Genomic DNA, 24,201 nt, shown 5'->3' with positions numbered 1-24,201 from the left:
TTCACATATACTTTGATCATTAGTAAACTTTAAGTGAATCATCGTGCATACGTACAGATATTTCTCCATCAGATAATAAAGGCTTGTCATAATTTTTAATTCTTATACCACCAACCTTTCACTTGCTATTTGACTTCGAATTAAAGTCATGACACTCCTTAGGTTCATAAACAGTACCTGTATCAGGTTCCAATGAGCAATCTTTGTATCAAGTACGAGCTCCTAGTATTTCTACATTGTTAAGTTAAAGTCTTAAAAAAATAATTTTACACTATTCTGCCTGTAACTTTGAACTTGCTGCATTGACACTGGATTAAAATAACAACTTTCCTTATTTCAAAAACAATACCTGTACCAATTCTTTTCCAAATAAAGTTTTAGCCGAGACATTTTTTTTCTTTTTTCTACCAGTGACCTTGAAATTGCCAAAATGACCTTGGATAAAGGTCAAGGCATATTCTTTGATCATAAGCAATATCTGTACCGAGTATGAGCTTCCACTGACTCTCCATTACAAAGTCAAGTTATGTCATACCTTTTTTCTACTAGTAACCTTGAACTAAATGGAATGACTGGATAAGATCATGACACATTTTTGGGTCATAAGCAATCCCTGTACCAGGTTTGAGCTTCCAGTGATTCTTTCTACAAAGTTATGATCCAGACAGAAATTTCATACCTTTAGGCCAGTGACCTTGAACTTGCAGGAATGACCTTGTGTCAGATCAGGACTCACTGTCGGGTCATTACAAGCAAGTTCTATAACAAGTATAAGCTTCCAATGTTTCCATATATCAAAGTTAGAGCCTAGACAAAATTCCCTAAAACTTCCTTTGTTTTACCAAAGTAGGTCAAAGTCTAACTTAAAGGTTAAAAAAAGTTCAAAAGGAATGGCCATGGGTAGTAAAAATTAGTAAATTTGGAGACACATAAACAGACAGACAGTTTATCAAAATATGCCCCCAAATCTTCAATTATAGAGGTGGAATAAAAACTCAACAAGTTTAATTCCATGACAAACAGACTGTATAATAGTGTATTTTAATATATATGATAAATTCAAACTGACATAAATTAATCATGTATCACAAGGGACAAACACAATTTTTACAATTACATGTACATCAGTTATGCTTTTCAAGAAAAATTGAAAAAAATATGAAACATCTAGAAAATCTTAATATACTACTTGTGTATGAAGTAGAACATGCTTATAGAACTTGACAAGGAAAAATATTTCATAAAAAACTTAAATTACTTAGAACCTCAGTAACAACTACAAGAAGGAAATAGTGTTGCATACAAAGATAAAACTAAATAAGATAAGCAAAAGCCCATACATCGCTCACCTGAGTAACTTTGGCCATTATGTTATTAAACAGATTTCCCCCTAATACCTATCTTGACCTTTCCCAATCCCCAGGGGTCATGATCCAAGCAATTTAGAATCTACACTAGTAACACTACCCCAGGATGCTTCCACAGAAGTTTAGCTTTTCTGGCCCAGTGGTTCTTGAGAAGATTTTTTTATGACCCCACCCTATTTTTGTATATTCTTGACAATTTCCCCTCGGAAGGGGACTTTATTTTTATAATTTAAACTCCCACTACCCAAGGATGTTTTGTACTAAGTTTGGTCAAAATTGGCCCAATGGTTCTCAAGAATAAGCTGAAAATGTGAAAAGTTTACAGATGAATGGACAGTCAGACGGATGGACGACGGACAACAGGTACGTGATCAGAAAATCTCATATGAGCTAAAAACTGCAAGGTCTGCTATGTAAATCAAAGGAGAGAAAATATAAAAGAATTTAGATTTTGCATATTGTTATATTTATTTATAATCTAAAACACTAAAAAATAATAATGTTACAATGAGATCACTTTATCTTTTCTAGCAATTTTTAGATATCATTGAGATGGTGGCCATCTCAAAGGGTCCCACTTTCAGCAATGAACATAAAAATGTAAAGTAGCTGAAAGGGGTTTTAACCTTGACTCTTGGCCTAGAAACTTTGTTCAAGGTCACTACACATCCATTGACCAGTGGCACTCTGTGAGAGAAGTATTAGCCACATTGGACCAAGGGGAGAAAGCATATGCTCTGGACAAGGATTCACAATAAAAAAAAATTATCTCCCTTTCTTTATAGCTTAAATATTCAGACAAACTTTTAACAGCAATAATTAGATATTTTTGCTCATCAAAAATCCAATCTTTAACTTTGTTGCCAATTATAAAATATAATATACAGATAGCAAAAAAAAAAAAATTTCTATTTTTAAAATGGCAACATTGTATAACATCTAAAACCGATGCACAGAATTATGTATCTTAGTGTAGTCTACTTGTATGCCAAGTTATATTGAAATCTGCTGTGGATGTCAGTATGCATTTTGAGAATTTCACAGAAATTTCTATTTTTATGTAACCAGCAACATGGTAATGAATCAAAAACCAATGCACAGAATTATGCTGTTTACTGTGTCCTTCACTTGTGTGCCATTAGTAATATTGAAATCTGTCCATTGGAGTGAGTAGCATTTTGAATGTGTCCATTTCATTTTTAGTAACCATGTAACACACGGTCCATTGAAGAATTATGTACAGTGTAGCTACTTGTGTGCCAAGTAACTATTGAAATATATAAAACTTTAGGAGGAGTAGCATTTTGAATGCATTTCAGAAATTTCTATTTTTAGTGCCCATCACTTTGTAATATATAAAAACCGATGCACTAATTGAATTCCTTGAGTGTGAGTTATTTGTGTGTCCAAGTTATATTGAACCTAAAATTACTCTAGCACTATTGTTGAAGCATATTTGTCTGCATTTCACAGAAATTTCATTTTTAAATTGATGGCAGTCTGCCTGTAAAAAAAAAATTACAAGATGCACAGAATTATTAATCTTAGTGTAGTCTATTGTGTGCCAAGCTATATTGAAATCGAACCAAAACTGTAGGAGGAGTAGCATTCTGAAACAATTTTACGGAAATTTCTATTTTTAGTAAACATGGCAACATCGTTCATCGAAATCAAAAACCGATGCACAGAATTATGTATCTTAGTGTAGTCTACTTGTGTGCCAAGTTATATTGAAATCGGACTAAAACTGTAGGAGGAGTAGCATTTTGAATGCATTTCAAAAATTTCTATATTTAACCATGGCAATGTTAAAAGTCAAAAAAGTTATGCAAGAATTATGTATTTTAGTGTAGTCTACTTGTGTGCCAAGTTATCTTGAAATCAGACCAAAACTGTAGTGGACAAGCAAAAAATTGTTTACAGAAAAACACAGAATAAGGCTTAGAAAAATCACGCATAACTATCGCATAAGATTTCACACAACTTTTTTTTCTCTTAAGCTTAGATTGTCACAAAAGCACTGATTTACCTCTCTTGATATTTTTCCTTAAAAATCAGTTAACATTTTTAAATTAAAAAATATAATATACAGATACAAAAAAAAAAAACGTATATAAAAAGTTGTAAAATAATTAACACAACTTTGAGTGATCTGCTGTGGATGTCATATGTTCATAAAAATGAGTTATGTACTCAGCATGGTACACTGAATCATGGTGTTAAGCTGTTTACTGTGTCCATCACTTTGTAGATATTAGTACATACACAACTCTGTCCATTGGATTCTGTGAGTTAAGCTATTTAGTGTGTCCATCACTTTGTAGATAACAATGTATTAGCACTCCATTGAATTCAACAGTTAAGCTATTTTGTGTGTCCATCACTTTGTAGATATATAACAATGTTCTAGTGCGGTCCATTGAATTAGTTAAGCTATTTAGTGTGCCCATCACTTTGTAGATATATAACAATGTACTCAGCACTATCCATTGAATTCTTTGAGTTGAGTTATTTAGTGTGTCCATCACTTACAGTACAAACCTTAAATTACTCTGCACTATTGTTGAAGCATATTTGTCTGCTATCAAAGAAACATGAAATTGATGGCAGTCTGCCTGTAAAAAAAGAAATTACATCTCAACATAAATATTAATAAAATCTTAATAAATGAAAAATAGCTAACATATTTTTACAGAATAGAAGGATTTTGCAGAGCTTGTACATGTGTCTTACCTTTATTTTCAGGTCCCATAGTTGATCTCTTTGGAGTCTTGAGGAATCATGTTGATCTGCTTTTGGAAACAGGATCAATGCCAGCATAACCGCCTGCCTATTAACAAAAAGACACTAAGAATCCAAGCAATGAGAGAGTCAAAATCTCCTCTAATTCACATAATGCAAGGTCTAGAGCTTTACATGCATCTGATCTGACTAACCATCAATGTTTAGGTTAGACAGTAGTAAGTCCTTACTTTCCACATTCTTGTTAACTGATTGAGATCAGTCTCATCTTCTACTTGATAATGAAAAAAACATGAACAAAAATACCTTGTGCCAAAATGTTCACCTGAGTCACCTTGACTTTGTCATCAAAAGAAAAATTCTTAATTCATATTTTTTTTACTAATCCTAGTCCAAAGGGATCATGATGTAACGTAATTTCATTTGAAACAACACATCCTCGGGATGCCCTATTGTTATTGCAACACAGTCTTGCTGTTGTGCAGCAGAAGTAAATCCCCCTGGACCTATGATTTGATAAGTGTATAAAGAAAATTTGTAAATTGCAAAAAATAAATCTTTTTACCCACTCCTTAATCAGATATTGGCTGCTGTACAAAGCTTGGCAATAGACTCTTCTTTTTCTTCACTTGGTCAGCACTGGTCCTCTTCCCTTGTCAAATTCCTTGAAAATACTTGATGGAGAGAAGATAAGCAATAATACAAAGCAATGTAATAATCACAGAAATTCAAATGAACATAATCATTACAACATTATTAGCTTGAAAATCAAAAAGCAAATAAAGACAATAAGGTTATGATAGCTAGGAATAAGGTGGAATATTGGGGCAAGGAGAGGAAAGCATAGTTACTTTAGAGTAGGGAGGACAAAGATATGTCAGAAATAATTAAATAAAAAATACTTGTAAGACTCCTGCCTGTTAAAGTGGGTCATGATGAAGTTCCATAGGTGAAAAAGAAGTAAAGTCTGATTCTTACGAGTATTCTCCTCATGGCTGCAGCGGAATGGGAAAGGGACTCTTCCTCACTTAGAATTCCTGGTCAGTCTTAACTTTCTTCTGCTTAAAAAGATAAAACAGAGACATAAAAGGGGAAACACTTGCACTTAATACCAAGTGAGAAGCTTCAGTAAAAAGCAGCTTGTTGCTTACCACTTTTGAAACATAATACCTGCAAAACACAGACAGGAATAGACTCTTCTTATATTAATGACCTTGGTCCTCCATTGTTGTTCCTCTTCTGAATCAAAGGGGAACTGAAATCTGTCAATTGAAGGTCCAGATGTTAAAGCTTGGTACAGCAATAGGCAAGCAAAGATACAAGAAGTAAAATCTGAATCTTACCCTGCTTTCTGCTGCTGTATGCAGTTCAATGAGAGAGGGAGTCCTCCTCACTTCAGGATCCTGTTCAGCCTTAAAAGTATTCCTCTTAAAAAGATAAAAATTAACAGACACCAAAAGAGGATCACTTGCACTTCATACCAAGTGAGAAGATTTCTAAAATAAACTAGTGGCCAATGGGCAATATGCTCACCTAAGCATATTGGCTAGTAAATGACAAATTAGTCCAGTATTGAAAAGTATAAATTTAGGAAGAGGAGAAGGGGCCTTCATTTGAATAAACTTTTCATATCAATAACAATGGCATTTATCCAACATAAAATCTTTTCCTATTTCCTTTGAAATTTGACCAAAGATGAATCAAGATTTGGACAATTTTACACTACAAGAGGCTTCCATATCAATATGACTATATATGGCTTTGGTATTATTGAGAAGACATTTCCTATATACTGTAAATCACTTAATTTTCATTTTTCGTTCATATTATACGCGAGAATCAAATTTTCGCGACCATACCTGAAAATAAAGTTCTCTCGAGATAAAAATTTTTACAGCTTTGAACCATTGGGGCCCTGCTACACCTGGGAGTCATGATCTTTCTTTAATGATTTGAACAAAATGAAATCTTCACTACCAAAAAGGATGATCTGCGCTCAATATAACTAATTATGGCTTGAGAAAAAAAAGTATATCCCTTGTAACACATTAATTTTCGCGTATTGTGACCCCACACCAAAATACCCCACGCCTTTATTTTTATGGCGATCAAAATTTAATTATTATTCTTGTGAATTTGAAATCTACACTACCCCAGGATGCTTCCACGCAAGTTTTAGCTTTTCTGGCCCAGTGGTTCTTAAGAAGATTTTCAAAGATTTTTCCTATATATTTCTATGTAAAACTTTGATTCCCCATTGTGGCCCCGCCCTTCCCCAGGTGGTCATGATTTGAACAATTTAGAATCTACACTACCCCAGGATGCTTCCACACAAGTTTCAGCTTTTCTGGCCCAGCGGTTCTTGAGAAGATTTTTTAATAACCCCACCCTAGTTTTGTCTTATCTTGATTATCTCCCCTTGTGAGGGGACTTGGCCCTTCATTTTAACAATTTAAATTCCCCTTCACTCAAGAATGCTTGGTACCAAGTTTGGTCAAAATTGGCCCAGTGGTTCTTGAGAAGAAGTCGAAAATGTGAAAAGTTAACAGATGGACGGACGGACAGACGACGGACAAAACGTGATCAGAAAAGCTCACTTTAGCCTTTGGCTCAGGTGAGCTAAAAAGATGACAAAGACATAAAATGAACAAAGGTTCACTTCTTTTAAAAACCAGCACTTATATCAATTGATTCTACTACTAAATTGGGTTTGTGATCAGGAGAGATCCTATATGAGATGTTTACCAATGCTTTTGAGACTCATCTTCCCATGCGCCCTTGCGAACTTAGCCTGGGACAAAATGATACCCAGTATCCGTCTGCTTCCACGTGGAGGCATCGCATAGGACTTGTTGTGGAGAGGCTATGTACTGGCAGGGGAAGACATTAGAATTTCTTCCCCCTTTTCGCATTGCTGCTAGCCAGCGGTGATGGCTGAAAGCGAGAGGTGACAAGCACACAGACACTAACACCAACACACTAGACGCGTCACACAACATTTAGCAGACGTTAGTAGTTTTAGTAGCTTGTTACTTGTTCAGGGTTCTCCATTGTTTGAAATTTTACTGTGTTGCAGAGTTTATGCAAAGCACTAAAATTTCACGGTATTTTAGCGATCAAATTTGCAACTGACTCACTATTCATTATAATTACTTAAGAATACATGCACACAATTTTTTTTAAAAAAAAATCACCAATTCGTTACAAAAATAGTATGGTCGAACATATTAGCACATGTTGTGAAATGCAGAGGAAATTCTTGTCTATAAAGTTGAACTACTTACAATTTTTTAAAGCAAATTTGTCATAATTTTTTTGTCAATTTTATTGATCGAATTAAGGAATTACAAAAAAAGAGACTTCGGAATAGTAAAATACTTTTAAAAGTTCCTTGAAAATTGAAAACTATTTATTTACATCAAGTAAATGATTTTGGTACAGTGTTATGTTTGATTTACATTGCAAACATAATTCTAGAGCCATGGCTCTAAAGAAAAGACATTTAAATATATTTTTAAAAATAATACAATGTACTTTAATTGCAACTACTAGTACCAATTAAGCGTTACATGGAAGTTTGAAATCCAATTTTTTGTCTTTGTTCCTTCATGCGTCAAGTCCATTGAGGGTCTAGGAAATAATTGATTATGCAAGGTGAAAGCATAATTAAGTGATCTAGATATCATATAGAATTGAAAGACGGTAGAATTGTTTGATCAATTATGTTTCAGATAGAGAGAATTTGTATGTTTCAATTTTTTTTTATTATCACAGATCTTACTGTGTCAGCAAAATTTTTAATGTGTCGCACAGATAAAATTTGAATCTTTACTGTGTCGGAGAACATTTTTCTGTGTCGGGACCAACACAGTAAAACAGCTCATGGAGAACCCTGCTTGTTAGGGTGTTAATCATGCAAACCTATCCACCACAAGCACTAATCATGCACTAACTAACAAATACCTTAATTACAATAATAACCTACACTCCTCTAAGCTGTCTAACTATCAACTAAAGCCTACTTACTAACTCAAACTACAACACAACTGCACCTACCGGAAATACTATACAAACTAAACCTAAGACTAAGAAACACCTTTGTAACGCTACTTACAACTACTATACACCCCATACTTTCTGAATGCAGCAGAAAACACTCCAGACTGACCTTCAGAGGTGGCTATCTCTGCTTCCTGTCAATTCAAACTCAAGAGGTCAAAGCCTGAAAAAGCCAACATCAATTGGAAAGCCATAATATTGGGAAAAGGTGCTCAGAGGTCAAGTATGAATCTTACTGCACTTTCTGCTCATGAATGCTGTTAAATGGGAGAGGGACTGCTCTTCACTTCAGGATCCTGGTCAGCCTCAAATTTCTTCTGCTTAAAAAGAGAAAACAAACACATCAAAGGAGAATCACTCACATTCCCTAACAAATGACAAACTTCATTTGAATAATCAATTTGTTACTTACAACCTTGAGCCATATTGGTTGCTGCATAGAGATGGGAAATGGACTCGTCATCCTGTCTTTTGCTGTTGGTCGACCTTGCTCCTCCATCGTTGTTCCTCTTCCGAGTCCCTGAAAGTATAAAACTGGCACAATGTTAGTAAAACTTCAAAAAAATGCAACAAATCACGAAAAGTTACTTACCACTTTGGGCCATGTTGGCTGCTGTATAGAGATGGGAAATGGACTCGTCATCTCGTCTTCCTCTGTTGGTCGACCTTGCTCCTCCATCGTTGTTCCTCTTCCCAGTCCCTGAAAGTATAAAACTGGCACAATGTTAGTAAAACTTCAAAAGAATGCAACAAATCACGAAAAGTTACTTACCACTTTGGGCCATGTTGGCTGCTGTATAGAGATGGGAAATGGACTCGTCATCTCGTCTTCCTCTGTTGGTCGACCCTGCTCCTCCATCGTTGTTCCTCTTCCCAGTCCCTGAAAGTATAAAACTGGCACAATGTTAGTAAAACTTCAAAAGAATGCAACAAATCACGAAAAGTTACTTACCACTTTGGGCCATGTTGGCTGCTGTATAGAGATGGGAAATGGACTCGTCATCTCGTCTTCCTCTGTTGGTCGACCCTGCTCCTCCATCGTTGTTCCTCTTCCCAGTCCCTGAAAGTATAAAACTGGCACAATGTTAGTAAAACTTCAAAAGAATGCAACAAATCACGAAAAGTTACTTACCACTTTGGGCCATGTTGGCTGCTGTATAGAGATGGGAAATGGACTCGTCATCTCGTCTTCCTCTGTTGGTCAACCCTGCTCCTCCATCGTTGTTCCTCTTCCCAGTCCCTGAAAGTATAAAACTGGCACAATGTTAGTAAAACTTCAAAAGAATGCAACAAATCACGAAAAGTTACTTACCACTTTGGGCCATGTTGGCTGCTGTATAGAGATGGGAAATGGACTCGTCATCTCGTCTTCCCCTGTTGGTCGACCCTGCTCCTCCATTGTTGTTCCTCTTCCCAGTCCCTGAAAGTATAAAACTGGCACAATGTTAGTAAAACTTCAAAAGAATGCAACAAATCACGAAAAGTTACTTACCACTTTGGGCCATGTTGGCTGCTGTATAGAGATGGGAAATGGACTCGTCATCTCGTCTTCCTCTGTTGGTCGACCCTGCTCCTCCATCGTTGTTCCTCTTCCCAGTCCCTGAAAGTATAAAACTGGCAAAATGTTAGTAAAACTTCAAAAGAATGCAACAAATCACGAAAAGTTACTTACCACTTTGGGCCATGTTGGCTGCTGTATAGAGATGGGAAATGGACTCGTCATCTCGTCTTCCCCTGTTGGTCAACCCTGCTCCTCCATCGTTGTTCCTCTTCCCAGTCCCTGAAAGTATAAAACTGGCACAATGTTAGTAAAACTTCAAAAGAATGCAACAAATCACGAAAAGTTACTTACCACTTTGGGCCATGTTGGCTGCTGTATAGAGATGGGAAATGGACTCGTCATCTCGTCTTCCTCTGTTGGTCGACCCTGCTCCTCCATCGTTGTTCCTCTTCCCAGTCCCTGAAAGTATAAAACTGGCACAATGTTAGTAAAACTTCAAAAGAATGCAACAAATCACGAAAAGTTACTTACCACTTTGGGCCATGTTGGCTGCTGTATAGAGATGGGAAATGGACTCGTCATCTCGTCTTCCTCTGTTGGTCGACCTTGCTCCTCCATCGTTGTTCCTCTTCCCAGTCCCTGAAAGTATAAAACTGGCACAATGTTAGTAAAACTTCAAAAGAATGCAACAAATCACGAAAAGTTACTTACCACTTTGGGCCATGTTGGCTGCTGTATAGAGATGGGAAATGGACTCGTCATCTCGTCTTCCTCTGTTGGTCCACCCTGCTCCTCCATCGTTGTTCCTCTTCCCAGTCCCTGAAAGTATCAAACTGGCACAATGTTAGTAAAACTTCAAAAGAATGCAACAAATCACGAAAAGTTACTTACCACTTTGGGCCATGTTGGCTGCTGTATAGAGATGGGAAATGGACTCGTCATCTCGTCTTCCTCTGTTGGTCGACCCTGCTCCTCCATCGTTGTTCCTCTTCCCAGTCCCTGAAAGTATAAAACTGGCACAATGTTAGTAAAACTTCAAAAGAATGCAACAAATCACGAAAAGTTACTTACCACTTTGGGCCATGTTGGCTGCTGTATAGAGATGGGAAATGGACTCGTCATCTCGTCTTCCTCTGTTGGTCGACCCTGCTCCTCCATCGTTGTTCCTCTTCCCAGTCCCTGAAAGTATAAAACTGGCACAATGTTAGTAAAACTTCAAAAGAATGCAACAAATCACGAAAAGTTACTTACCACTTTGGGCCATGTTGGCTGCTGTATAGAGATGGGAAATGGACTTGTCATCTCGTCTTCCTCTGTTGGTCGACCCTGCTCCTCCATCGTTGTTCCTCTTCCGAGTCCCTGAAAGTATAAAACTGGCACAATGTTAGTAAAACTTCAAAAGAATGCAACAAATCACGAAAAGTTACTTACCACTTTGGGCCATGTTGGCTGCTGTATAGAGATGGGAAATGGACTCGTCATCTCGTCTTCCTCTGTTGGTCGACCCTGCTCCTCCATCGTTGTTCCTCTTCCCAGTCCCTGAAAGTATAAAACTGGCACAATGTTAGTAAAACTTCAAAAGAATGCAACAAATCACGAAAAGTTACTTACCACTTTGGGCCATGTTGGCTGCTGTATAGAGATGGGAAATGGACTCGTCATCTCGTCTTCCTCTGTTGGTCGACCCTGCTCCTCCATCGTTGTTCCTCTTCCCAGTCCCTGAAAGTATAAAACTGGCACAATGTTAGTAAAACTTCAAAAGAATGCAACAAATCACGAAAAGTTACTTACCACTTTGGGCCATGTTGGCTGCTGTATAGAGATGGGAAATGGACTCGTCATCTCGTCTTCCTCTGTTGGTCGACCCTGCTCCTCCATCGTTGTTCCTCTTCCCAGTCCCTGAAAGTATAAAACTGGCACAATGTTAGTAAAACTTCAAAAGAATGCAACAAATCACGAAAAGTTACTTACCACTTTGGGCCATGTTGGCTGCTGTATAGAGATGGGAAATGGACTCGTCATCTCGTCTTCCTCTGTTGGTCGACCCTGCTCCTCCATCGTTGTTCCTCTTCCCAGTCCCTGAAAGTATAAAACTGGCACAATGTTAGTAAAACTTCAAAAGAATGCAACAAATCACGAAAAGTTACTTACCACTTTGGGCCATGTTGGCTGCTGTATAGAGATGGGAAATGGACTAGTCATCTCGTCTTCCTCTGTTGGTCGACCCTGCTCCTCCATCGTTGTTCCTCTTCCGAGTCCCTGAAAGTATAAAACTGGCACAATGTTAGTAAAACTTCAAAAGAATGCAACAAATCACGAAAAGTTACTTACCACTTTGGGCCATGTTGGCTGCTGTATAGAGATGGGAAATGGACTCGTCATCTCGTCTTCTTCTGTTGGTCGACCTTGCTCCTCCATCGTTGTTCCTCTTCCGAGTCCCTGAAAGTATAAACTGGCACAAGATTAGTAAGACTTCAAAACAATGCAACAAATCACAAAAATTCAAGTGAATAAAATCAGTACAACACAATTCATTGAAAAATCAGAAAACAATGACAGTGAATTCAGGAAGACGAATGAGGGGGAAAGGAAAGGGGATGGTTAGTTATGTTAGAGTCAGCAGGGGCCAGGGGGTAGGGGAAAGGGAGAAAATCAAAAATACTTCCATATAAGCTTCCTTTGCTGTTGCTGTGGCTTCTGGTGATGTTTCTTCTGAACTGTCTCAGCATTTCTGCTTCCTGTCAATTCAAAATCAATAGGTCAAAGCCTGACAAAGCCAACATCAATTGGAAAGCCAAAATACTGGGAAAAGGTACAAAGAGGTCAAGTATGAATCTTACCCCATTTTCTGCTCATGAATGCTGTTAAATGGGAAAGGGACTGCTCCTCACTTCAGGATCCTGGTCAGCCTCAAATTTCTTCTGCTCTTATAAAGAGAAAACAGACACATCATAGGGGAGACACTCTCATTTCACATGAAGTATGAAACTTCATTTAAAAGCATAGATAATCAAAGATTATGAAGCTCACCTCGATGAATGTTATCAGTTTAAGTAATGCAAATCTCACATCATATTTCCTTAACAGTTAGTATTTATCCTGACAACAATATTCAAGCAAATTCTGTTTAAATAGGTTTTAAAGTTCATTGAGGATTGACATTTTCCAAATACTTGAACCTGGTCACTCGTTTGAAGAATGCAGGTCAGATCCAGCATCCGAAGCAAGTTTCAAATGTCCATCTTTAGATGCATCATCCATGCAAGTTTGGTCAGGGTAGAGCTGAGTTGGGAATAATTTCATCACTCATCTGGAAAAAGTAGGTCAGATCAAGCATCCGAAGCAAGTCTGGTAGTGTCCATTCCTAGATGCATCATCCATGCTTGTTTGGATCGGGTAGGACTTACAGTTTCTTGGGAATGGACCTGCTCCAAAAACCTTAACCTGGTCACTCATCTGGAAAATGTGGGTCAGATCCAGCATCCGAAGCAAGTCTGGTAGTGTCCATTCCTAAATGCATCATCCATGCAATTTTGGTCCAGGTACGACTTATACTTACTAGAACATGGACTTGCTCCTAAAACTCTACCATGGCACAAATGCTAACCCTGAGGCTGGTGTCAGGGTATAGCATAACTACATCTTGACTTTGTTGAGGTAAGTTCAAGTTCAAAATAAAGCTTTAAGGTAAAAAAAATTTTTGCATTTGAATAACCTTCATCAATATCTCTAATTTGATTGTGATCATTCAACAGGTTAATAGTTATATTAGAATGACTATTTCCAAATATTTCCTTGCTCCAAAAATTTTTACGTTTCAAAATTTTGCTCTTTCATTTTCTCAATTTATTTTTAAGAAAAATATTTTTGCGAATGTAATGAACCATAAAATGTAAAAATTTTGGTAGGTTGGATTCAGAATCTAAAGCAAGCCTGGTAATGGATCCATGGTCAAAATAGGCCTTATAGTTACTTGGAAATGAGACTAGCTCAAAAAACTTTTAACCTAGTCACTCATATTAAAAATAAAGGCCAGATTCAGCATCCGAGGCAAGCCTGGTAGTGTACTTCCATATATTTTATTTTGGATGTACATGTTCGATTCTTGTAAGTTTGGTCAAAATACTTGGAAATGACACCTGCTTCAAAAACATTAACCTGATCATTCTTTTAAATTAGCTGAAATTGCAGTCTCTGAAACCCTGGTTGGTACAATGAAACATACTTGAAGCATCTTACATGCATCCCTTAGGGGCTAGGGCATAGATGTACTTAAAAAGAAGTCTGCTCCAAAAACTTTCATCTGGGACACCAACACTTGCACTGATCCCATGGGTGTTACTAATATTCCTGTCCACTTCATATTGGTGAGCAAAAAAATGATTAAAATGCATATTTTTTATGCCATCTCTGATTTGATGAATAAATTTATGCAAGTAAAATGTCATGCCGACAACCTCATCACTTGATTTCCAGCAGAATCCGGAAAGGGGGCAAAACATCAATTGGCTGGGCTATTCCATTTGAGAAAAAAGTGACATTTGGTTGAAATTTAAAAAAAAACTATAATTTTGTCATTTTTCTATTTATGTAAATAAATAATAGTTTATCTTTTATTTGCAAGGTACTCATTGACTTTTTTACTTGCATATGATGTATTAAGGTACAGGAGTACCTCCCTCTTTTTCAAAAGGGAGGGGAGTTTAGTGTGGTATGAGTGTGTGCAGGTATGTGTTAACTTGACACTGTGTGCAATGCGCAAGTGTGAGTAAGTTGTCGTCTGTTGTGCATGGTGGTGTGTAGATCTAGTCACTTGTATTGTAGGAGAGATTGCGTATTATAATATCGTAAGTCTTGTATGATTAATGCTGAATACAAATATAAACAATTACTATCATTGTCAGTTTATACATACAATACTTCAGCATTCACTTAATCAGTATTTGGAGCACGTCGTTTATATATTTATTTGAACATCAATTAGATTATACATTACAGAGTCCAAATATTTTATAACCAAATTTTGTTTGTTTTGATTGTCTGTTGGAAATTTTCTTTGGTGAAATTGGGAAAACACATACTTTTTGCCATTATGAATGGAGCAAAAAACAGGCCCCTTCTACACCCTAAAAATGCCTGTCAGTAAAAATATTTGCATTATCGATACACAGTTGATTCAGGGCAAAGTTAACCCCACTTAGGATCTGATGTCCCAAACTTATGCAGAGTCTAAAAGCACAATACATTTTCAAACCATATTTCACTTTTTTGTTTTATAGATTACCCTCGGTAATTCACCTGTAGGTTTTAAGCTGTCCCTTTCCGCAGCTTAAAAATACTTTATCAACGTTTTATCAATACGTGCATCTGAATCCGACAAATGTTATTTCAAATAATGTAAACTGTTTTCCCCAACCAACTCACCTGACCGTCCACTTACGCCAGATTTGCTGTTCGCGCCACATGTCAAAATTTAAAACTCACAATTTCGATCCCGATGCAAATAAATTACAAATGCATGCAAGAAACAAATAATAAATTTATGTATTAATCAATCCCCCAATTATAAAACAATTTTAGCAGTTAATCTAGAATATGCTCTACCTCTGGGCAGGACAAAATGTTTATGTCTCAAACCTGTCTTGTTATATAAGAGACATTGCTAGGTTACTGGAAGGGGGGGGGGGGGGGGGGGTCTGAGATAATTTTTTTTAAAGAAATAAATGCGTTTCAATTTTTCATGTATTCGGTTGATTTTTATGGATTCTATTGCATTTTGAAAATGTGAAAAACCTCTTAACCGAAAGCCTTTTTTTTATTTTAATGCATATTTGCAAGATTAAATGCGACGAATATATCCTGTCCTATTTATTCCCTTGTAACTACATTTCCCCTAAAATTGCAGACTATTTTGTGTCATTTGTAAAGCTATCTACAGCTGTCTAAGGAGATCTGGAAGTTGTGTCGTTTGACCACTGACCAGGGAAAATACCCTTTGAATATGGCGGGGATGTCAAAATATTCAACCTTCCTCAGAGAAATTAAACAAATTCTTAAACATTTTTTATTACAACAGCTTTAGAATATTTACCTCAATTTTTGATCATCTCTGGGCTCCTGTAATGCACTTTCGACTGAAAAATGTAATGAACTGATCTGAAAGTCTGCTGCGCAGTTACCTGTTACTGCTTTGTGAATTCAGTTGTGAATTATGTTCAAACATCATGCTCACGTGATTTAATTACGTATTCATCATTCATTACACTAAGTACTACTGCGGTCATTAAATCGTGAAATATAAACTAACGCTGCGAGTACACAATTTTTTTGTTACATGTATATTGTAAATTTCAACAGAAATTGGCAGAGATGAGAAATGGACTCGTCATCTCGTCTTCCTCCGTTGGTCGACCCTGCTCCTCCATTGTTGTTCCTCTTCCCAGTCCCTGAAAGTATAAAACTGGCACAATGTTAGTAAGACTTTAAAAGAATGCAAGAAATCAGGAAAAGTTACTTACCACTTTGGGCCATGTTGTCTGCTGTATAGAGATGGGAAATGGACTCGTCATCTCGTCTTCCTCTGTTGGTCGACCCTGCTCCTCCATCGTTGTTCCTCTTCCCAGTCCCTGAAAGTATAAAACTGGCAAAATGTTAGTAAAACTTCAAAAGAATGCAACAAATCACGAAAAGTTACTTACCACTTTGGGCCATGTTGGCTGCTGTATAGAGATGGGAAATGGACTCGTCATCTCGTCTTCCTCTGTTGGTCAACCCTGCTCCTCCATCGTTGTTCCTCTTCCCAGTCCCTGAAAGTATAAAACTGGCACAATGTTAGTAAAACTTCAAAAGAATGCAACAAATCACGAAAAGTTACTTACCACATTGGGCCATGTTGGCTGCTGTATAGAGATGAGAAATGGACTCGTCATCTCGTCTTCCTCCGTTGGTCGACCCTGCTCCTCCATCGTTGTTCCTCTTCCCAGTCCCTGAAAGTATAAAACTGGCACAATGTTAGTAAGACTTTAAAAGAATGCAAGAAATCACGAAAAGTTACTTACCACATTGGGCCATGTTGGCTGCTGTATAGAGATGGGAAATGGACTCGTCATCTCGTCTTCCTCTGTTGGTCGACCTTGCTCCTCCATCGTTGTTCCTCTTCCCAGTCCCTGAAAGTATAAAACTGGCACAATGTTAGTAAAACTTCAAAAGAATGCAACAAATCACGAAAAGTTACTTACCACATTGGGCCATGTTGGCTGCTGTATAGAGATGGGAAATGGACTCGTCATCTCGTCTTTCTCTGTTGGTCGAACCTGCTCCTCCATCGTTGTTCCTCTTCCCAGTCCCTGAAAGTATAAAACTGGCACAATGTTAGTAAAACTTCAAAAGAATGCAACAAATCACGAAAAGTTACTTACCACTTTGGGCCATGTTGTCTGCTGTATAGAGATGGGAAATGGACTCGTCATCTCGTCTTCCTCTGTTGGTCGACCCTGCTCCTCCATCGTTGTTCCACTTCCCAGTCCCTGAAAGTATAAAACTGGCACAATGTTAGTAAAACTTCAAAAGAATGCAACAAATCACGAAAAGTTACTTACAACTTTGGGCCATGTTGGCTGCTGTATAGAGATGAGAAATGGACTCGTCATCTCGTCTTCCTCTGTTGGTCGACCCTGCTCCTCCATTGTTGTTCCTCTTCCCAGTCCCTGAAAGTATAAAACTGGCACAATGTTAGTAAGACTTTAAAAGAATGCAAGAAATCACGAAAAGTTACTTACCACATTGGGCCATGTTGGCTGCTGTATAGAGATGGGAAATGGACTTGTCATCTCGTCTTCCTCTGTTGGTCGACCCTGCTCCTCCATCGTTGTTCCTCTTCCGAGTTCCTGAAAGAATAAAACTGGCACAATGTTAGTAAAACTTCAAAAGAATGCAACAAATCACGAAAAGTTACTTACCACTTTGGGCCATGTTGGCTGCTGTATAGAGATGGGAAATGGACTCGTCATCTCGTCTTTCTCTGTTGGTCGACCCTGCTCCTCCATCGTTGTTCCTCTTCCCAGTCCCTGAAAGTATAAAACTGGCACAATGTTAGTAAAACTTCAAAAGAATGCAACAAATCACGAAAAGTTACTTACCACTTTGGGCCATGTTGTCTGCTGTATAGAGATGGGAAATGGACTCGTCATCTCGTCTTCCTCTGTTGGTCGACCCTGCTCCTCCATCGTTGTTCCACTTCCCAGTCCCTGAAAGTATAAAACTGGCACAATGTTAGTAAAACTTCAAAAGAATGCAACAAATCACGAAAAGTTACTTACCACTTTGGGCCATGTTGGCTGCTGTATAGAGATGGGAAATGGACTCGTCATCTCGTCTTCCTCTGTTGGTCGACCCTGCTCCTCCATTGTTGTTCCTCTTCCCAGTCCCTGAAAGTATAAAACTGGCACAATGTTAGTAAGACTTTAAAAGAATGCAAGAAATCACGAAAAGTTACTTACCACATTGGGCCATGTTGGCTGCTGTATAGAGATGGGAAATGGACTTGTCATCTCGTCTTCCTCTGTTGGTCGACCCTGCTCCTCCATCGTTGTTCCTCTTCCGAGTTCCTGAAAGTATAAAACTGGCACAATGTTAGTAAAACTTCAAAAGAATGCAACAAATCACGAAAAGTTACTTACCACTTTGGGCCATGTTGGCTGCTGTATAGAGATGGGAAATGGACTCGTCAGCTCGTCTTCCTCTGTTGGTCGACCCTGCTCCTCCATCGTTGTTCCTCTTCCGAGTTCCTGAAAGTATAAAACTGGCACAATGTTAGTAAAACTTCAAAAGAATGCAACAAATCACGAAAAGTTACTTACCACATTGGGCCGTTGTCTGGTGTATAGAGATGGGAAATGGACTCGTCATCTCGTCTTCTTCTGTTTGTCGACCTTGTTCCTCCATCGTTGTTCCTTTTCCGAGTCCCTGAAAGTATAAACTGGCACAAGATTAGTAAGACTTCAAAACAATGCAACAAATCACAAAAATTCAAGTGAATAAAATCAGTACAACACAATTCATTGAAAAATCAGAAAACAATGACAGTGAATTCAGGAAGACGAATGAGGGGGAGAGGAAAGGGGATGGTTAGTTATGTTAGAGTCAGCAGGGGCCAGGGGGTAGGGGAAAGAAGGGAGAAAATCAAAAATACTTCCATATAAGCTTCCTTTGCTGTTGCTGTGGCTTCTGGTGATGTTTCTTCTGAACTGTCTCAGCATTTCTGCTTCCTGTCAATTCAAAATCAATAAGTCAAAGCCTGACAAAGCCAACATCAATTCGAAAGCCAAAATACTGGGAAAAGGTACAAAGAGGTCAAGTATGAATCTTACCCCATTTTCTGCTCATGAATGCTGTTAAATGGGAAAGGGACTGCTCTTCACTTCAGGATCCTGGTCAGCCTCAAATTTCTTCTGCTCTTATAAAGAGAAAACAGACACATCATAGGGGAGACACTCTCATTTCACATGAAGTATGAAACTTCATTTAAAAGCATAGATAATCAAAGATTATGAAGCTCACCTCGATGAATGTTATCAGTTTAAGTAAGGCAAATCTCACATCATATTTCCTTAACAGTTAGTATTTATCCTGACAACAATATTCAAGCAAATTCTGTTTAAATAGGTTTTAAAGTTCATTGAGGATTGACATTTTCCAAATACTTGAACCTGGTCACTCGTTTGAAGAATGCAGGTCAGATCCAGCATCCGAAGCAAGTTTCAAATGTCCATCTTTAGATGCATCATCCATGCAAGTTTGGTCAGGGTAGAGCTGAGTTGGGAATAATTTCATCACTCGTCTGGAAAAAGTAGGTCAGATCAAGCATCCGAAGCAAGTCTGGTAGTGTCCATTCCTAGATGCATCATCCATACTTGTTTGGATTGGGTAGGACTTACAGTTTCTTGGGAATGGACCTGCTCCAAAAACCTTAACCTGGTCACTCATCAGGAAAATGTGGGTCAGATCCAGCATCCGAAGCAAGTCTGGTAGTGTCCATTCCTAAATGCATCATCCATGCAATTTTGGTCCAGGTACGACTTATACTTACTAGAACATGGACTTGCTCCTAAAACTCTACCATGGCACAAATGCTAACCCTGAGGCTGGTGTCAGGGTATAGCATAACTACATCTTGACTTTGTTGAGGTAAGTTCAAGTTCAAAATAAAGCTTTAAGGTAAAAAAAAATTTTTGCATTTGAATAACCTTCATCAATATCTCTAATTTGATTGTGATCATTCAACAGGTTAATAGTTATATTAGAATGACTACCGTAAATCTGGAAATTTTTACGTCGATTTTATTTTGCGAATTCGGGTCAAAATGCTGTTGATTAATTTTTACGTTTCAAAATTTTGCGAATGACCACTGCTTTGTTTACATTTTCTTATTGGCAATTTATTTTTAAGAAAAATATTTTTGCGAATGTAATGAACTCGCAAATTTGCTAAAAATTTATCTACAGCAAAAAATTCCAGATTTACGGTATTTCCAAATATTTCCTTGCTCCAAAAATTTTGACTCTTTCACTCATCCATGAAATGTAGGTTGGATTCAGAATCTAAAGCAAGCCTGGTAATGGATCCATGAAAGATTGGTCAAAATAGGCCTTATGGTTACTTGGAAATGAGACTAGCTCAAAAAACTTTTAACCTAGTCACTCATATTAAAAATAAAGGCCAGATTCAGCATCCGAGGCAAGCCTGGTAGTGTACTTCCATATATTTTATTTTGGATGTACATGTTCGATTCTTGTAAGTTTGGTCAAAATACTTGGAAATGACACCTGCTTCAAAAACATTAACCTGATCATTCTTTTAAATGAGCTGAAATTGCAGTCTCTGAAACCCTGGTTGGTACAATGAAACATACTTGAAGCATCTTACATGCATCCCTTAGGGGTTAGGGCATAGATGTACTTAAAAAGAAGTCTGCTCAAAAAACGTTTATCTGGGACACCAACACTTGCATTGATCCCATGGGTGTTACTAATATTCCTGTCTACTTCATACTGGTGAGCAAAAAAATGATTAAAATGCATATTTTTTATGCCATCTCTGATTTGATGAATAAATTTATGCAAGTAAAATATCATGCCGACAACCTCATCACTTGATTTCCAGCAGAATCCGGAAAGGGGGCAAAACATCAATTGGCTGGGCTATTCCATTTGAGAAAAAAGTGACATTTGGTTGAAATTTAAAAAAAAACTATAATTTTGTCATTTTTCTATTTATGTAAATAAATAATAGTTTATCTTTTATTTGCAAGGTACTCATTGACTTTTTTACTTGCATATGATGTATTAAGGTACAGGAGTACCTCCCTCTTTTTCAAAAGGGAGGGGAGTTTAGTATGGTATGAGTGTGTGCAGGTATGTGTTAACTTGACACTGTGTGCAATGCGCAAGTGTGAGTAAGTTGTCGTCTGTTGTGCATGGTGGTGTGTAGATCTAGTCACTTGTATTGTAGGAGAGATTGCGTATTATAATATCGTAAGTCTTGTATGATTAATGCTGAATACAAATATAAACAATTACTATCATTGTCAGTTTATACATACAATACTTCAGCATTCACTTAATCAGTATTTGGAGCACGTCGTTTATATATTTATTTGAACATCAATTAGATTATACATTACAGAGTCCAAATATTTTATAACCAAATTTTGTTTGTTTTGATTGTCTGTTGGAAATTTTCTTTGGTGAAATTGGGAAAACACATACTTTTTGCCATTATGAATGGAGCAAAAAACAGGCCCCTTCTACACCCTAAAAATGCCTGTCAGTAAAAATATTTGCATTATCGATACACAGTTGATTCAGGGCAAAGTTAACCCCACTTAGGATCTGATGTCCCAAACTTATGCAGAGTCTAAAAGCACAATACATTTTCAAACCATATTTCACTTTTTTGTTTTATAGATTACCCTCGGTAATTCACCTGTAGGTTTTAAGCTGTCCCTTTCCGCAGCTTAAAAATACTTTATCAACGTTTTATCAATACGTGCATCTGAATCCGACAAATGTTATTTCAAATAATGTAAACTGTTTTCCCCAACCAACTCACCTGACCGTCCACTGACGCCAGATTTGCTGTTCGCGCCACATGTCAAAATTTAAAACTCACAATTTCGATCCCGATGCAAATAAATTACAAATGCATGCAAGAAACAAATAATAAATAAATTTATGTATTAATCAATCCCCCAATTATAAAACAATTTTAGCAGTTAATCTAGAATATGCTCTACCTCTGGGCAGGACAAAATGTTTATGTCTCAAACCTGTCTTGTTATATAAGAGACATTGCTAGGTTACTGGAAGGGGGGGGGGGGTGGGTCTGAGATAATTTTTTTTAAAGAAATAAATGCGTTTCAATTTTTCATGTATTCGGTTGATTTTTATGGATTCTATTGCATTTTGAAAATGTGAAAAACCTCTTAACCGAAAGCCTTTTTTTTATTTTAATGCATATTTGCAAGATTAAATGCGACGAATATATCCTGTCCTATTTATTCCCTTGTAACTACATTTCCCCTAAAATTGCAGACTATTTTGTGTCATTTGTAAAGCTATCTACAGCTGTCTAAGGAGATCTGGAAGTTGTGTCGTTTGACCACTGACCAGGGAAAATACCCTTTGAATATGGCGGGGATGTCAAAATATTCAACCTTCCTCAGAGAAATTAAACAAATTCTTAAACATTTTTTATTACAACAGCTTTAGAATATTTACCTCAATTTTTGATCATCTCTGGGCTCCTGTAATGCACTTTCGACTGAAAAATGTAATGAACTGATCTGAAAGTCTGCTGCGCAGTTACCTGTTACTGCTTTGTGAATTCAGTTGTGAATTATGTTCAAACATCATGCTCACGTGATTTAATTACGTATTCATCATTCATTACACTAAGTACTACTGCGGTCATTAAATCGTGAAATATAAACTAACGCTGCGAGTACACAATTTTTTTGTTACATGTATATTGTAAATTTCAACAGAAAATCGTGTGCGTGGGTATTTTAATAAACTTTTTAAAATTACAGTCATGAATTACATTTATATGTAACAGTTATGTTTATTCAAAATAATATACCGGTATAAACATACATTGTAGACGGTAAAATATTCATGAATATACTTTAATATATACTAGGGTATATCAATCTATAATTGCTTGCATGCTTATTTTGAGTGCAGAATACCAAGTCATAATTATATTATATTTCAAGATTAAAAGCACGACCTAGACTCCCAATCATAGTAGGACTAGGACACAATAAATAGGCCAAGAATTTTCCTCAAATTCAATTTTTCTGAAACTTTGATATTTTGTTCTAGGATACAAAATCTCTCTTTATATATGATATGAAAGAAATTCAACCACACATTTTTTGCCCACATAGTCTGAAATATGGCCTATCATTTAGTAAAAAAAGTATTTCTTAAAAAAAAAAAATGGTCCATCCGGGACCTGAACGCAGGACCTCTCACATGCGAAGCGAGAAACATACCACTAGACCACGGAATCGTATGGAACGCCATGGCTGCCTTATGTTAGATGATTATATTATATGCTGTGGGTCTATAATTATATGCTGTGGGTTTATAATTATATGCTGTGGGTCTATAATTATATGCTGTGGGTTTGTTATTATATGCTGTGGTTCTTATATTATATGCTGTGGTTCTATAATTATATGCTGTGGGTCTATTATTATATGCTGTGGGTTTGTAATTATATGCTGTGGTTCTTTTATTATATGCTGTGGTTCCATAATTATATGCTGTGGATCTATTATTATATGCTGTGGATCCATTATTATATGCTGTGGTTCCATAATTATATGCTGTGGATCTATTATTATATGCTGTGGGTCCATTATTATATGCTGTGGGTCTATTATTATATGCTGTGGATCTATTATTATATGCTGTGGATCTATTATTATATGCTGTGGGTTTATAATTATATGCTGTGGGTTTATAATTATATGCTGTGGTTTTATAATTATATGATGTGGGTTTATAATTATATGCTGTGGGTTTATAATTATATGCTGTGGATCTTTTATTATATGCTGTGGTTTCGTTATTATATGCTGTGGGTTCATAATTATATTCTGTGGGTGTATTGTTACATATTCTGTCGGTTTATTAGAAACTATCTATTCAAATTTGGACTTCTAGTTTTTTTAGTTTACTTGCTCAAAAAATGGCGGCTAACCGTAATAGGAATGAGAGAGAGTGGAGTGCTGAATAGGAAGGCATTACCTGATTGGTTTAAATGAGGAACATGTATGTAATGTTTTTTGTGTTTTTTTTTAAGTAAAAATATTAATGTTTGAAATAATGAATATTACAGAAATATAGAAATACCAGGGAGATGGTAAGAGCGGGGGTTGATTTTTTTTATGGAATGTAGGAATATAACAGAAATATAGAAATACCAGGGGAGATTGTAGGAGTTGTGGTTGATTTTTTTTTGGG

At 37.0% G+C, this 24,201-nt stretch overlaps 3 long non-coding RNA genes across 16 annotated transcripts; all 3 read right to left on the bottom strand.

The window, feature by feature from the left end:
• Nucleotides 1-3,835: 3,835 nt before the first annotated feature.
• Nucleotides 3,836-9,487, bottom strand: LOC134273500 (uncharacterized). Of its 14 annotated transcripts, none has more exons than XR_009993422.1 (8): nt 8,577-9,487; nt 8,405-8,485; nt 8,224-8,302; nt 5,453-5,536; nt 5,280-5,371; nt 4,675-5,170; nt 4,101-4,197; nt 3,836-3,982 (listed from the first exon to the last, which is right to left on the bottom strand). It is a non-coding gene; the product is annotated as an uncharacterized LOC134273500 (long non-coding RNA). The 14 variants fall into 14 exon arrangements; XR_009993418.1 differs by having other exon boundaries at nt 8,405-8,488; nt 8,581-9,487; XR_009993425.1 differs by having other exon boundaries at nt 8,244-8,302; nt 8,405-8,488; nt 8,581-9,487.
• An 87-nt stretch (nt 9,488-9,574) lies between these two features.
• Nucleotides 9,575-15,888, bottom strand: LOC134273493 (uncharacterized). The gene is made up of 3 exons (XR_009993407.1): nt 15,761-15,888; nt 12,510-12,595; nt 9,575-12,407 (listed from the first exon to the last, which is right to left on the bottom strand). It is a non-coding gene; the product is annotated as an uncharacterized LOC134273493 (long non-coding RNA).
• A 2,907-nt stretch (nt 15,889-18,795) lies between these two features.
• Nucleotides 18,796-22,576, bottom strand: LOC134273165 (uncharacterized). The gene is made up of 3 exons (XR_009993364.1): nt 22,447-22,576; nt 19,038-19,123; nt 18,796-18,935 (listed from the first exon to the last, which is right to left on the bottom strand). It is a non-coding gene; the product is annotated as an uncharacterized LOC134273165 (long non-coding RNA).
• Between the last annotated feature and the right edge of the window lie 1,625 nt (nt 22,577-24,201).

The sequence above is a fragment of the Saccostrea cucullata genome, unplaced genomic scaffold (assembly GCF_032062105.1).
Source record: "Saccostrea cucullata isolate Sc308-1 unplaced genomic scaffold, CSIRO_AGI_Scuc_v1 ctg31, whole genome shotgun sequence".
Classification (NCBI taxonomy): domain Eukaryota; kingdom Metazoa; phylum Mollusca; class Bivalvia; order Ostreida; family Ostreidae; genus Saccostrea; species Saccostrea cuccullata.
This window is presented reverse-complemented; position numbering and strand designations above follow the sequence as displayed.